This window comes from Procambarus clarkii, chromosome 36 (assembly GCF_040958095.1).
Source record: "Procambarus clarkii isolate CNS0578487 chromosome 36, FALCON_Pclarkii_2.0, whole genome shotgun sequence".
Lineage (NCBI taxonomy): Eukaryota > Metazoa > Arthropoda > Malacostraca > Decapoda > Cambaridae > Procambarus > Procambarus clarkii.
Window position 1 is genome coordinate 22,853,010 of NC_091185.1, and position 13,380 is coordinate 22,866,389.

A 13,380-nucleotide genomic window follows, 5' to 3' on the forward strand; every position below is an offset into this window, starting at 1 on the left:
CGCCACACTCCTGTACACACACTCGCCACACTCCTGTACACAGACTCGCCACACTCCTGTACACAGACTCGCCACACTCCTGTACACACCCTCGCCACACTGCTGTACACACCCTTGCCACACTCCTGTACACACCCTCGCCACACTGCTGTACACACCCTCGCCACACTGCTGTACACACCCTCGCCACACTCCTGTACACACCCTCGCTACACTCCTGTATACACACTCGTTACACTCCCGTACACACCCTCAGAACACTCCTGTACACACCCTCGCCCCAATCCTATACACACCCTCGCCACACTCCTGTACACTCCCTCGCCACATTCCTGTACACACCCTCGCCACACTCCTGTACACACCCTCCCCACATTCCTGTACACATCCACGCCACACTCCTGTACACACCCTCGCCAGAATCCTGTACACACATTCGCCACACTCCTGTACACACCCTCGCCAGAATCCTGTACACACATTCGCCACACTCCTGTACACACCCTCGCAATACTCCTACCTTGAGGTTACCTTGAGGTGCTTCCAGGGCTTAGCGTCCCCGCGGCCTGGTCGTCGACCAGGCCTCTGGTTGCTGGACTGATCAACCAGGCTGTTGGACCTGGCTGCTCGCAGCCTGACGTATGAGTCACAACCTGGTTGATCAGGTATCCTTTGGAGGTGCTTATCCAGTTCTCTCTTGAACACTGTGAGGGGTCGGCCAGTTATGCGCCTTATGAGTAGTGGAAGCGTGTTGAACAGTCGAGCATATGGTCGAGGTCGAGGGAGGGGGCAGACGTACCTTGTGCGCTCCGTTAAAATCGTGACATTAACCGTGATTCTTAGGACTACTGCTGCGGATTACTGATTACAGACATAACAAAGTGCATAGTGACCCGCTGGAAAATTGAAAATAGTCATTAACAATAGAACTTTGTGTTAAATAGAGAATAAACGGGAGACCACGTGTGAGCCAGTGAACGAGGCTTTGTGTACATGCGTGTATTAGGAAAAAAAAATAGTGAACGGTGATTCGTGGAACAGTGATGTAGAACGGGTATCACAACAACATATAAGTTGGAAGTGAATATTATAAATATAGAATACTAGAAATATAGAATAGTGGCAAGAGGCGGCATCAGTGGTTATAAATCGGGTAACTGGAAACTGGTAACATCAACCTGGGCCACAAGAGGTCACCTGTACTGACCGGGGACCAGCTTCGCTACCCTACGCTAAGTACCTGCCATAAAGTTTGAACAAAATAACGTACATAATATTACAAATATACGGTATACATATAATATTATAAATATTAAACATATAAATATATATACATATATATTGTTACAAATATACAATATACATATAATATTATAAGTATATAGATATATACAACAAAACAAGGCAAAATGGGAGTAAATAAACAAATTTGTGGCCACTGTAACAACTCCTTAAAGACGAAGGTAACGGGAATTGAATGTTATATCTGTAAGACTAGATTCCATTCGGCTTGTACAGGAGTGAGTAACACTACGGCACTGAGAGCTGGCCACTTGCTCTGGGTGTGTAAAAATGATCTTCCAGCTTGGAATATCCTAAAAAACCTTCTAGATAACATGACGCATGATCGGAAAACATCATTCATTGGAAGCCTACCAGCCATCCAGAAGGAGTGGGAAAGGAACAACAACAATTCTAATATACAAGGGGCGGAGGCTATAGTCAGGGATGAAACTGAGGCTGAAACTCAGGAAGTTGTAAACTCTGACTCAGTAGGCCAGGATGTAGATGACAGTAAACTAGAAAGTGTACCAGACAGCACTGACAGCTCGATAGGTACAGACACTACGACGGTTCCCGATAAAGCAATTCAGAACAGAAGGACAGACTTATGCAAATTTTATGCAAAGGGCATATGCAGACATAGATATGCTGGTAATAAGAAAGGATTAGAATGCAGTTACGAACATCCCAAAAAATGTTTAAATATGCTTAGGAAAGGTGAGTGTCGATTTGGATGAATATGTAGATTTTTCCATCCTGACATGTGCCAAACCTCACTGGAGGACAGAAAATGCTATGACCTCAGCTGCCCACACTTTCACGTGAAAGGCACGGAACGCTACATAAAGAGTGGCAAGCAGGATAATGAATTTGGAGAAAACTCTATAAATTTTTTATACCAGACCGGCAGAGAATTCAAAAGGAGCAGCATGGAGAGTGTATGGAACTGGATACCAGATCCACTTGCATTCCAGAATTACAGATACAATTACCCACCGAAAGGGAACTACAACTACGACAGACAACTGCCCTACAACAATCAGTACTGGTCAGAACAAACTCATTATGTCCACGAATAATGGGCTTGCCGAAAAAGTCTCCCATTCAAGCTATCACTAATAGAGTAACCTCATTCATCTTTGCCAACATACAAGGACTGAAAACAAGAACAAACAACAAAGTACAGTTCATAAATGGCCTCCTCACGGAGTCAAATGCAGTATTTGGAGCTTTCACAGAAACCCATGCAGGGGAATTGTTGGACAGTGAGATCTGGATTCCAGGATATAAGCTATACAGGTGTAATAGGAAAATTAGGTCACATGGAGGAGTGGGTCTGTATATTAGGGAAGACCTTGTATGCTCGGAGCTCCTAAACGTTACAAATGAGGTGGTAGAGGTACTGGGATTAAAAATAGAGAAAATAAATTTAGTGATTATACTAATATACAAACCGCCAGATGCAACGGCTGAGGAATTCACAGAACAGATAAGCAAAATTGAGAATAGCCTTGATAATTTGGAGAACCCGATACCTGATATTATCTTCCTAGGTGACTTCAACTTGCCTAGTCTCAGGTGGAGAACAGCAAACAATAATATTATACCAGGAAATCTATCAGGACCTAACCAACCACAGATTAGAGAACTACTTAGATTCTGTGACAAATTTTCACTCAATCAGCAGATATCGGAGCCAACGAGAAATGAAAATATTCTAGATCTGGTCTTTACGAACAATGAAGACATTATCAAAGACATTACGATATCAGATACCACATACTCAGATCACAAGCTCATTGAAGTGCAAACGACCATCAATACTCAGAATAGACCTAAAACGTTGATAAAGCGAGAGGGGCTATTCAGAAAATTAAATTTTAATAATAAAAGGATAGACTGGGAGATAATAAACAGGGAACTTACAAACATTCCATGGGGAACTGTTGTAAGTAATACAAGTCCTACAGAAGGAATAGAAAAACTGACTTCAGAAGCGTATCAAGTCTGTCTGAAACATGTTCCTTTGAGGAAAGCCAGAAAGAGATCTAACGTAGAAAGAGAACGCAGACGACACTATAAACGCAGGAAAAAAATAACGGAACTGCTTATGCAGACACGAATTTCCCGTGAAAGAAGGAATAATTTGTGAGAGTTTGTGACTTGTGAGAAGTTTTGGAATAAATTGAAATTGGTATAAGGAATTTTAGCTCGGAAAATTTCTAAGAATTTTCTTTATTCTTTAACCTTTATTCCTGTCGTGATATTCAACTAGGTCGCCTGAGGAAGGACTTGCTTAGCTAACACACCAGTGTAGTAAGCAGCTCATTCCTCACTTTGGGACCATGTATGAACAATTGACTAGGCGCGAGCAAACGCCGAGACCCCAATGAAAATTGAAATCCCCTCCACTAGGCCGCCGACCTTCGCCATTCGCCGAAGCGAATCTAACGAGTAGGTCACGGGCTCTCACAACAATAATTTATTGTTGTGTGGTGCCGTATATTTGATCCAAAGCTCAGAATTAGTCTCAATTTTATTAGTCGAGTGTGAAGAACATTTGCATAACAATAATAATGTGTGGAGGTGTAACGAAAAGAGTGTTAACCATAACAACTTAGTTTATTCAATAAAGTACTAACTACTACAACAAAACAAAAAGAAATGTCAATGACGTTACTCGAAATCCTTCCTGTGACACTATCAATGACAGCTAGACACCAGCCCCTCGGACTGCATAATGAACTAACTCGAACATAAGCGTGACCACAGAGGAATCAACAAGAAACAAGAACTAACAGATCTATAATTACAATTACAACAAATGACACAGTAGGTTCTGAAACACGTCTCAAGTAACCTAACTGTTCTACGCCTCAGTGCAGTCTACACCTGCAATGGCGGTTGCAATGCAATCAAATCAGTAGTCTTTCAATGACAACAATAACTAATAGGTTCACTGGCAACTCCAGCAACCCTTCCTCAAATTAATCCTTACGTTAACACTCCGTCCCACGGACGATCAACAATCAATAACAATTGATTTACTTTAATAACACAATAACATTTACGTTAATTAATAACTCTTACAACTGTCACTAGTAACGCGGAAATTACACAACACTCTACCCGTCGAGCATTCAGTGAGAAAATCCCATTAATATCTGTACTTCCAGACAGCTGATTAATCTCTTTACTAGTTACGTTAATTTACGTTAGTCGGTTACTAATCACTCAACGATGGTAAACTCTGATTTACAATGTCCAAAGTGCTAAGAGAACGGTAATCACTCGTGATTACCTTTAGAGTAATTAATTACTATCCTCAAGATCAATAATTAATCAATTAAAATACGCAACCTTTCACACTGGCTCAGCAATTTACATTAAGGTATGAATTCCGTCTAAGCCTTCCATACTCAGACCAATTCAGGTGGCTAATAACAGTAATTAGCACCACGTTTACGTTATTCTAAAATGACGCTATTCCTCCCACGAGTCAATCAAGTGCCGGTACTTCCGGGCAGATAAATAACGACGTTACGTTAATGGAACAATGTAGCCTTCGTGTGAGTCGATCAAACAAGGATCGAAGTTAATTACTTTGACTTCCTGAAACACGTCAATTACCCGGCCCACTGACCGTTAATTACGACAGACAATACTCTAATTCTTATCTGGCTGATGGCTAGGCTCCCTGAGACTACCGTAGCTGCTTGCAGGAAAGTAAATTAACCCAAACGTATTCTACGTTACTCAAATTGTCAAAGAACAAATTCTCTAATAGCAATGGGCGTTCCCTTGGTTACGTTATATTAATTGCCTAGCAATCACCTCACTGAATACTGGACTTCGATGTCCTACCAGATAACCAGGAGAATATATGTGTATCCAGATACTCGTCTACAGCCGAGTTCCCCCACGACAATGACAAATCACACTAACAAATCACAGTGATTTATGTAACAATCCGGTTGCAATGACAATACTGCAGAACCTAGTAAAATAACCTACAGGACATGAACCCTCTAGAACACTGCCCCACAATGGCTTACTGAACTGCAATCACATACGGTGATGCTCAACACTAGCAACAATCACCATCAAATAACAACCCCTTTGCAATAACACACACGGCAAGTACTCTACTTTCTAAATATTAGAATACTGCACACACTTACTTACTGTTGCAAATGACCCCAGTGCTCTCAATAACCCCTAGAACATAGGTCAATATATTTCAATCACCTCACAGTAAATAACACAATAACACTGGGCACCGTGACACTACGATTATATATATATATATATCACATGTAGCCTACTATCAAACTAGTAGGTTTATATTTATCACATGTAGCCTACTATCAAACAAGCTACTATCATGTAGCTATCAAACGTTATTGGGAACACTAAGGAGAATTCACTCTCCTTAAATCACATGGGTGAGTGATTTATCGAACTTGGTCTAGGGGTATGATTCTCGCTTCGGTGCGAGAGGTCCCGGGTTCAGCTCCCGGACAGGCCCCCACTTGTTATAAAAATAGATGTGGGGGCTATGGGGTACTGGTAATATTAAGGGGTAAGGGTAGTTAGAAGACAAGAGTATCAAATATGGGAGAGCTAAAAGGCCCGGCCCCCAAAATAAACTATCCACAGTAGTAATAACTTGCTACAAGACCATATATGTTAGTCTAAGGGTTGATCAATGCGCTCCCACACTGGAAGAAGAGATACTCTGTAATTCAGGTACTTATTTATTAACCCCTTAACAACCCCCCATATACACTCACACCAATAACAATAATAATAATAACTTTACCACACTATCTTACGTTAAAAGCCTTGGTCCACATAGGCAGGATACAAGGTTACACTAATAACAAGCTAGGGTAAAGTACTACTGGATAAGCACTGAAGCTGGATGCAGCTTAGGGTAGTGAGACCATGTGGTACCCTAATACAAAACACAACACTTAGGGGTAAACAAAACACTGGCAAATACTAACCCCAGGTCTCACCAATATTTACTACCAGAGTAGGTTCACTTAATAATGCCCCGTACTTAACTTAAGGATACAGGAACTTCAGGTAAGGGAAATAAGTAAGAGTAGAAGGGAGAAGAGTAGGGGTGCAGCCACAGAGTAGGTCTTATCCGCACGACACCAGCCAGAGAAGAGAGAGCTCCTCGCGACCACCTGGCCTCCCTCATGTCGTGGTGCCGGGAGGAGCCTAATTGATCGTGCAGCTAAGCACTTTAAAGATCTTCCCCTATGCAACGTATTGTTACTTTATGAATGATTAGAAAGTATTAGTAAGCAAAGTTGGTGCCTATGTTATTATTTAATAATCAACCCCCAGCTCAGTCTTTAAATGCTCTTTGAGAAACAATAATAGTCTTACGTCTGGCAGGGAAGATACAAACAATTGCCATTCGAGATGCACCAACTGTACTACTAGGAAGTTTAATAGCTCAATTTTGACCTCTGGTTTCCACTGGAGAACCCAGGGTCGTAACAATCACGCATGCTGATAAACACTCTTGAGAGTTACGTTACTCGACAGAGCGGTGGCGGTCTCTCCAGACAGCCTCGTCACTCACCAAATTCTACCAAAATTACGTTAATACATATATATATATATATATATAAATCACACTTGTCACGGCCCTGGGAACAATACAAGAAATTAAGACCACACTGTGGTACACTCCACAATAATCATTTCCAGGAATCACTGGCTCAGGTACATACCTGAGCGCTCAGTGTTGGAATTCCACACCTGCAAGACCACACATGGAAATGATATCACTCTGTCCCACGGACGATCAAAAATGATTACCACAATGAAATAATATAATTATTACATGGACATCCTCTCAGTCCTTGGCTAATTTATGTATACTCTGTTCCCGTGTGTACCCACACACACACACACACTGTACGTCTGTGTACACCAGACGTAAGTCCCTCTGGACTGACAAGATGTCAACACAGGTGATTATCTCCTCGTCTACACTCCACTCCACCTGAACAGGTGCTGCGTGACAATGTGACGGAACACTTGACCTCGAATTCAAGCTTTAGAGACTACTAATTACCAGAAATACACACATAGGTACTTACTCATTCACACTGCCGGCTACACACCATTCTCATACATCAGGCACCCCGCTATAGGTGGCTGGCTCGTTCCGGGTGGCATAGGCGGCGGTAGTACCTTACGTGGTATTTATTCGAAAAATTTGCGCACACTCGAACCCCTCCCACTCAACACACGGCTCGGCTCGCACCGTAGACCTACCAGTGAAGTGTAGCATTCGTACCCAGGTGACGCGCACAACGATAGCGTCTCACACAAACATGGGAAATCTGCCTTAACCCTGACACGAATTTCCCCGTTCCCATCGACTGCTACAGAGCACTAGCAAGTCTAATCAACACTGGTATGGGATCTACGAGTTCGTTACTGCTCGTATGCACATTCCCCACGATCCCAGATCACTGTACCTCTACCCACTGTACACAATGTCTTAAACCCCTCCAAGCGACGACTTCGGCCGGATTCTGTGACGACCGCTGTCGTAGGTGAAGCAGGAAGCATCAGCAGTTGAGTAGTCCAGCCACCACGGCGCCCTATACTTCAATTTGGCCGAATTGAGTACAGAGAGCGTCTTGACAAGGTGGCAGCTGGGTTCAGAATGATGCTCACACCGACAACTCCCGCATCCTTCTCGAAATAACCAATGAGAGGAAGGCATACAGCAGCCTACCCCTCTCATCCAATCAGCGACGGTGTAGCATAGCCCCTAGGGCAGCTCCAAGATGTTTACTAAGATGGCGGCTCAAGATGTTTACTAAGATGGCGGCTGTTTCCATGACAACGCCTCAAGTGGCCAGCAAGCGTGGGAGGCCCAGAGCTCACCCACGCCTGGGCCTAGCTGTTCCCGCGCAAAGTTGTCTCGCTCCATGCTATACAAGGAGATGATGCTATCAGCTCTAGCACTGTCCACAGACATGCCACCCCAGCCAGGGTAACATTTATGGACTGCTGATGACTGGGGCTCTCACATGAGCCCAAACACTAGATGTTTCGGTTGCTGGTTACCAAACTTAAGTCCGCCCACTTAACAAGTGCACTTAACAAGTGTACTGGCTCCCACAGGCATTAGAGCACTATTGTAAGTGAGCTGGTGAACCATCTCCTCACATAATTTAAATAGGGAGATTGAAGAAATCGAGCGGAAATTGAAACACTCATATGAAACTGAAGAAAGGCAGTTAGAACAGAAAGCAATTCAGGAAATAAAGAAAAATCCAAAATATTTCTTCTCATATGCGAAATCAAAAGCAAAAACCACTGCCAGTATTGGACCTATTCGTACAAGTGAAGGTTCATACACGGAGGATGACAAAGAAAATAGTGAAATCCTAAAAAAGCAGTATGAGGACATGTTTAGCACTCCAATAAACAACATGAAGGTGGTGGAAGATCCAGACAATTGCTTTATGCAGGATATTCAAACCCCTGTAAATATAACTGATATAAACACGAGCGCACTAAATTTTGTAAGAGAAATTGAAAACATGCCCATGCACTCGGCCCCAGGTCCAGACTCATGGAATTCAATATTTATAAAGAAATGCAAAGTGCCGGTAGCACAGGCACTCAGTATAGTGTGGAGGAAGAGCTTGGACACGGGGGAGATACCAGATGCACTTAAAGTAGCAGACATAGCCCTTCTACACAAGGGAGGGAGCAAAGCATTGGCAAAGAATTATAGACCAGTTGCACTAACATCGCACATCATAAAAGTATTTGAGAGAGTGATTAGGAGTCAGGTCACCAATTTCATGGAGACCAATGACCTTCACAACCCAGGCCAACATGGATTTCGAGCGGGAAGATCATGCCTCTCACAGCTACTTGAGCACTACAACAAAGTCACTGAGGCATAAGAAGAAAATCAGAATGCTGATGTGATATACACGGACTTCGCAAAGGCTTTCGATAAATGTGACCATGGCGTGATAGCACACAAAATGAAGTCAATGGGAATAACCGGTAAAGTAGGACGCTAGATACTCAGTTTTCTGTCAAACAGGACTCAGCGAGTAACGGTCAACCATATAAAATCTAGTCCAAGTGCAGTTAAAAGCTCTGTACCTCAGGGTACAGTTCTTGCACCGCTGCTTTTCCTTATTCTCATATCAGATATAGACAAAAATACAAGTCACAGCTTTGTATCATCCTTTGCAGATGACACAAAAATCAGTATGAAAATTACCTCGGCTGAAGACATTGAAAAACTTCAAGCTGATATTAATAAAGTTTTCGACTGGGCATCAGAAAATAACATGATGTTTAACAGTGATAAATTCCAGGTACTCAGGTACGGTAAAAATGAGGACCTTAAATATAATACAGAGTACAAAACACAATCAAATGTACCCATAGTAGGAAAACAGCATGTAAAGGATTTGGGAATAATAATGTCTGACGACCTAACGTTTAAGGAGCATAACCAAGCAAATATTGCGGCAGCCAGAAAAATGATAGGATGGATTACGAGAACTTTCAAATCCAGGGATCCCATCACAATGGTTGTACTCTTCAAGGCACTTGTGTTGTCCCGTCTTGAGTACTGCTCAGTACTCACTTCCCCCTTCAGAGCAGGAGAGATTGCTGAAATAGAGGGAATACAGAGAACATATACGGCACGCATAGACGCAATAAAGCACCTAAATTATTGGGATCGTCTCAAAGCCCTCCAAATGTACTCACTAGAAAGAAGACGAGAGAGATATCAAATAATATACACCTGGAAGATACTGGAGGGAAAAGTACCAAATCTACACAGAAAAATAACAACGTACTGGAGTAAACGATATGGAAGAAAATGTAGAATAGAACCAGTGAAGAGCAGAGGTGCCATAGGCACAATCAGAGAACACTATATAAACATCAGAGGTCCGCGGTTGTTCAACGTCCTCCCAGCAAGCATAAGAAATATTGCCGGAACAACCGTGGACATTTTCAAGAGGAAACTAGATTTATTCCTCCAAGGAGTGCCGGACCAACCGGGCTGTGGTGGGTATGTGGGCCCAACAGCCTAGTGGACCAAACTCTCACAAGTCAAGCCTGGCCTCAGGCCGGGCTTGGGGAGTAGAAGAACTCCCAGAACCCCATCAACCAAGTATCAACCAGTCTTGGGCCTCTGATGTTGATGGAGTTTTCTCTCAGAGTACCTGTTGCACCTCTTCTTTTCAACAAGGGGTATTCTGCACATCCTGCCATGTCTTCTGGTCTCATGTGATGTTATTTCTGTGTGCAGATTTGGGATCAGCCCCTCTAACAGTCTCCGTGGTGTAGTGGTAAGACACTCGCCTGGCGTTCCGCGAGCGCTATGTCATGGGTTCGTATCCTGGCCGGGGAGGATTTACTGGGCGCAATTCCTTAACTGTAGCCTCTGTTTAACGCAACAGTAAAATGTGTACTTGGATGAAAAAACGATTCTTCGCGGCAGGGGATCGTATTCCAGGGACCTGCCCGAAACGCTACGCGTACTAGTGGCTGTACAAGAATGTAACAACTCGTGTATATATCTCAAAAAAAAAAAAAAAAAAAAAAAAAATCAACGTGTAAATTATTATGTATCTCTCTCGCTTGCGCTCAAGGGAGTACAGTTTTAGGCTCTTTAGTCGATCCCAATAGTTTAGATGTTTTACTGAGTGGATTCTAGCAGTAAAGGATCTCTGCACGCTCTCCAGGTCAGCAATTTCTCCAGCTTTGAAAGGGGCTTTCATTGTGCAGCAGTACTCCACTCTAGAGAGCACAAGCGTTATGAAAAGTATCATCATCGGTATAGCATCTCTAGTGTGAAAAGTTCTTGTTATCCAACCTTGTTGTTCTTGTTATGTCATTTTTCTTGCAGTTGTGACGGCTACTTTATTGTGTTCTTTAAAGGTAAGGTCTTCCGACATGAGTACACCCAGATCCTTTACATTGCCTTTTCGTTCAATGTAATGATTTGCCTGAGTTTTGTACGTGGTTTCCGTTTTTATATTTTCATTTTTTCCGTAGCGCATGAACTGGAACTTATCTTCGTTAAACACCATATTATTTTCTGTTGCCCATAGAAAGACCTGATCTACATCTGATTGGAGGTTTGCCGTGTCCTCTATGTTGCCTACTCTCATGAAGATCCTAGTGTCATCTGCAAAGGATGATACAGTGCTATAGGTTGTGTTCTTGTCTATGTCCGAAATGAGAAAGAGAAAGAGTACTGGAGCAAGCACAGTACCCTGGGGGACTGAGCTCTTCACGGTTGATGGGCTGGATTTTACTTTGTTGACTATTACACATTGAGTTCTGTTAGTCAGGAAATTGTAGATCCATCTGCCTATTTTTCCGGTAATTCCTTTTGAACGCATTTTATGTGCATTAACACCATGGTCACATTTATTAAAAGCTTTTGCGAAATCTGTGTAAATTACATCAGCGTTTTGTTTTTCTTCCATAGCATTTAGTGCTATATCATAGTGGTCCAGCAACTGCGACAGGCGAGAGCGCCCTGTTCTGAAACCATGTTGTCCGGGGTTATGGAGATGCTGTAATTCCATGTATTTTGTGATCATACTTCTTAGCACTCTCTCAAAATTTTTTATGATGTGGTATGTTAGTGCTATCGGTCTGTAATTTTTTGCCTCTGCCTTATTTTCTCCTTTATGAAGTGGTGCTATCTCTGCTGTTTTTAGTATATCAGGAATAACACCAGTATCTAGGCTTTGTCTCCACAGAATGTGGAGGGCCTGCGATAGTGGTTTTTTACAGTTCTTGATGAATATGGAGTTCCAAGAATCCGGGCCTGGTGCAGAGTGCATAGGCATACTGTTTATGGCTTCTCCAAAATCCAGTGGGGATAGGGTGACGTCTGATATATGATTTGATGTTATCATATTCATGAAAAATTCATTTGGGTTATCAATCTTTAGTGTATTTAATGGCTCGCTGAAAACAGAGTCGTACTGCTTCCTCAGTAACTCGCTTATTTCTTTGTTGTCATCGGTGAAAGTTCCATCTCCCTTTCGCAGGGGCCCGATACAAGATGTGGTTTTTGATCTTGATTTTGCATAGGAGAAAAACAAATTTCGGATTTCTCTCTATTTCACTGATGTCTTTTTGTTCTCTTTGCCTCTCCTGGGTATTGTATGATTCTTGTAGCTTGAGTTCAATTGTTTCTATTTCTCTACCTAACCTTCTTCGCCGTTCTTGAGATAGGGTGCGACTCTCAAGTTGTTCCGTGATTCGTTTTCTTCGCCTACATAGGGAACGACGTTCCCGTTCCAATCTGCATCTCTTCCTCTTCTTTCTTTGGGGTATGCGGTTTGAACATATTTCTAGTGCTACTGAGCTTATTTTTTCCAGGCACTGGTTCAGGTTTGCATTTTCTAGCTGTTCTTTCCAGTTTATTTCTGTGAAGTCCTGGTATATTTGCTCCCAGATTATCTGTTTATTATTGAAGTTGAAGTACACCTGTGTACACCTGTACACACCCTCGCCACAATCCTGTACACACCCTTGCCACACTCCTGTACACACACTCGCCACACTCCTGTACACATCCTCACAACATTCCTGTACACACACTCGCCACATTCCTGTACACACACTCGCCACATTCCTGTACACACCCTCGCCACACTGCTGTACACACACTCGCCACACTGCTGTACACACCTGTACACACCCTCACAACACTCCTGTACACACACTCGCCACACTGATGTACACCCCCCGCCACACTGCTGTACACACCCTCGCCACACTCCTGTACACACTCTCACCACACTGCTGTACACACCCTCGCCACACTTCTGTACACACACTCGCCACACATCTGTACACACCCTCGCCACACTCCTGTACACACACTCGCCACATTCCAGTACACACCCTCGCCACACTACTGTACACACACTCTCCACACTCCTGTCCACACCTGTACACGCCCTCGCCACACTCCTGTCCACACCTGTACACGCCCTCGCCACACTCCTGTACACACACTCGCCACACTCCTGTACACACCCTCGC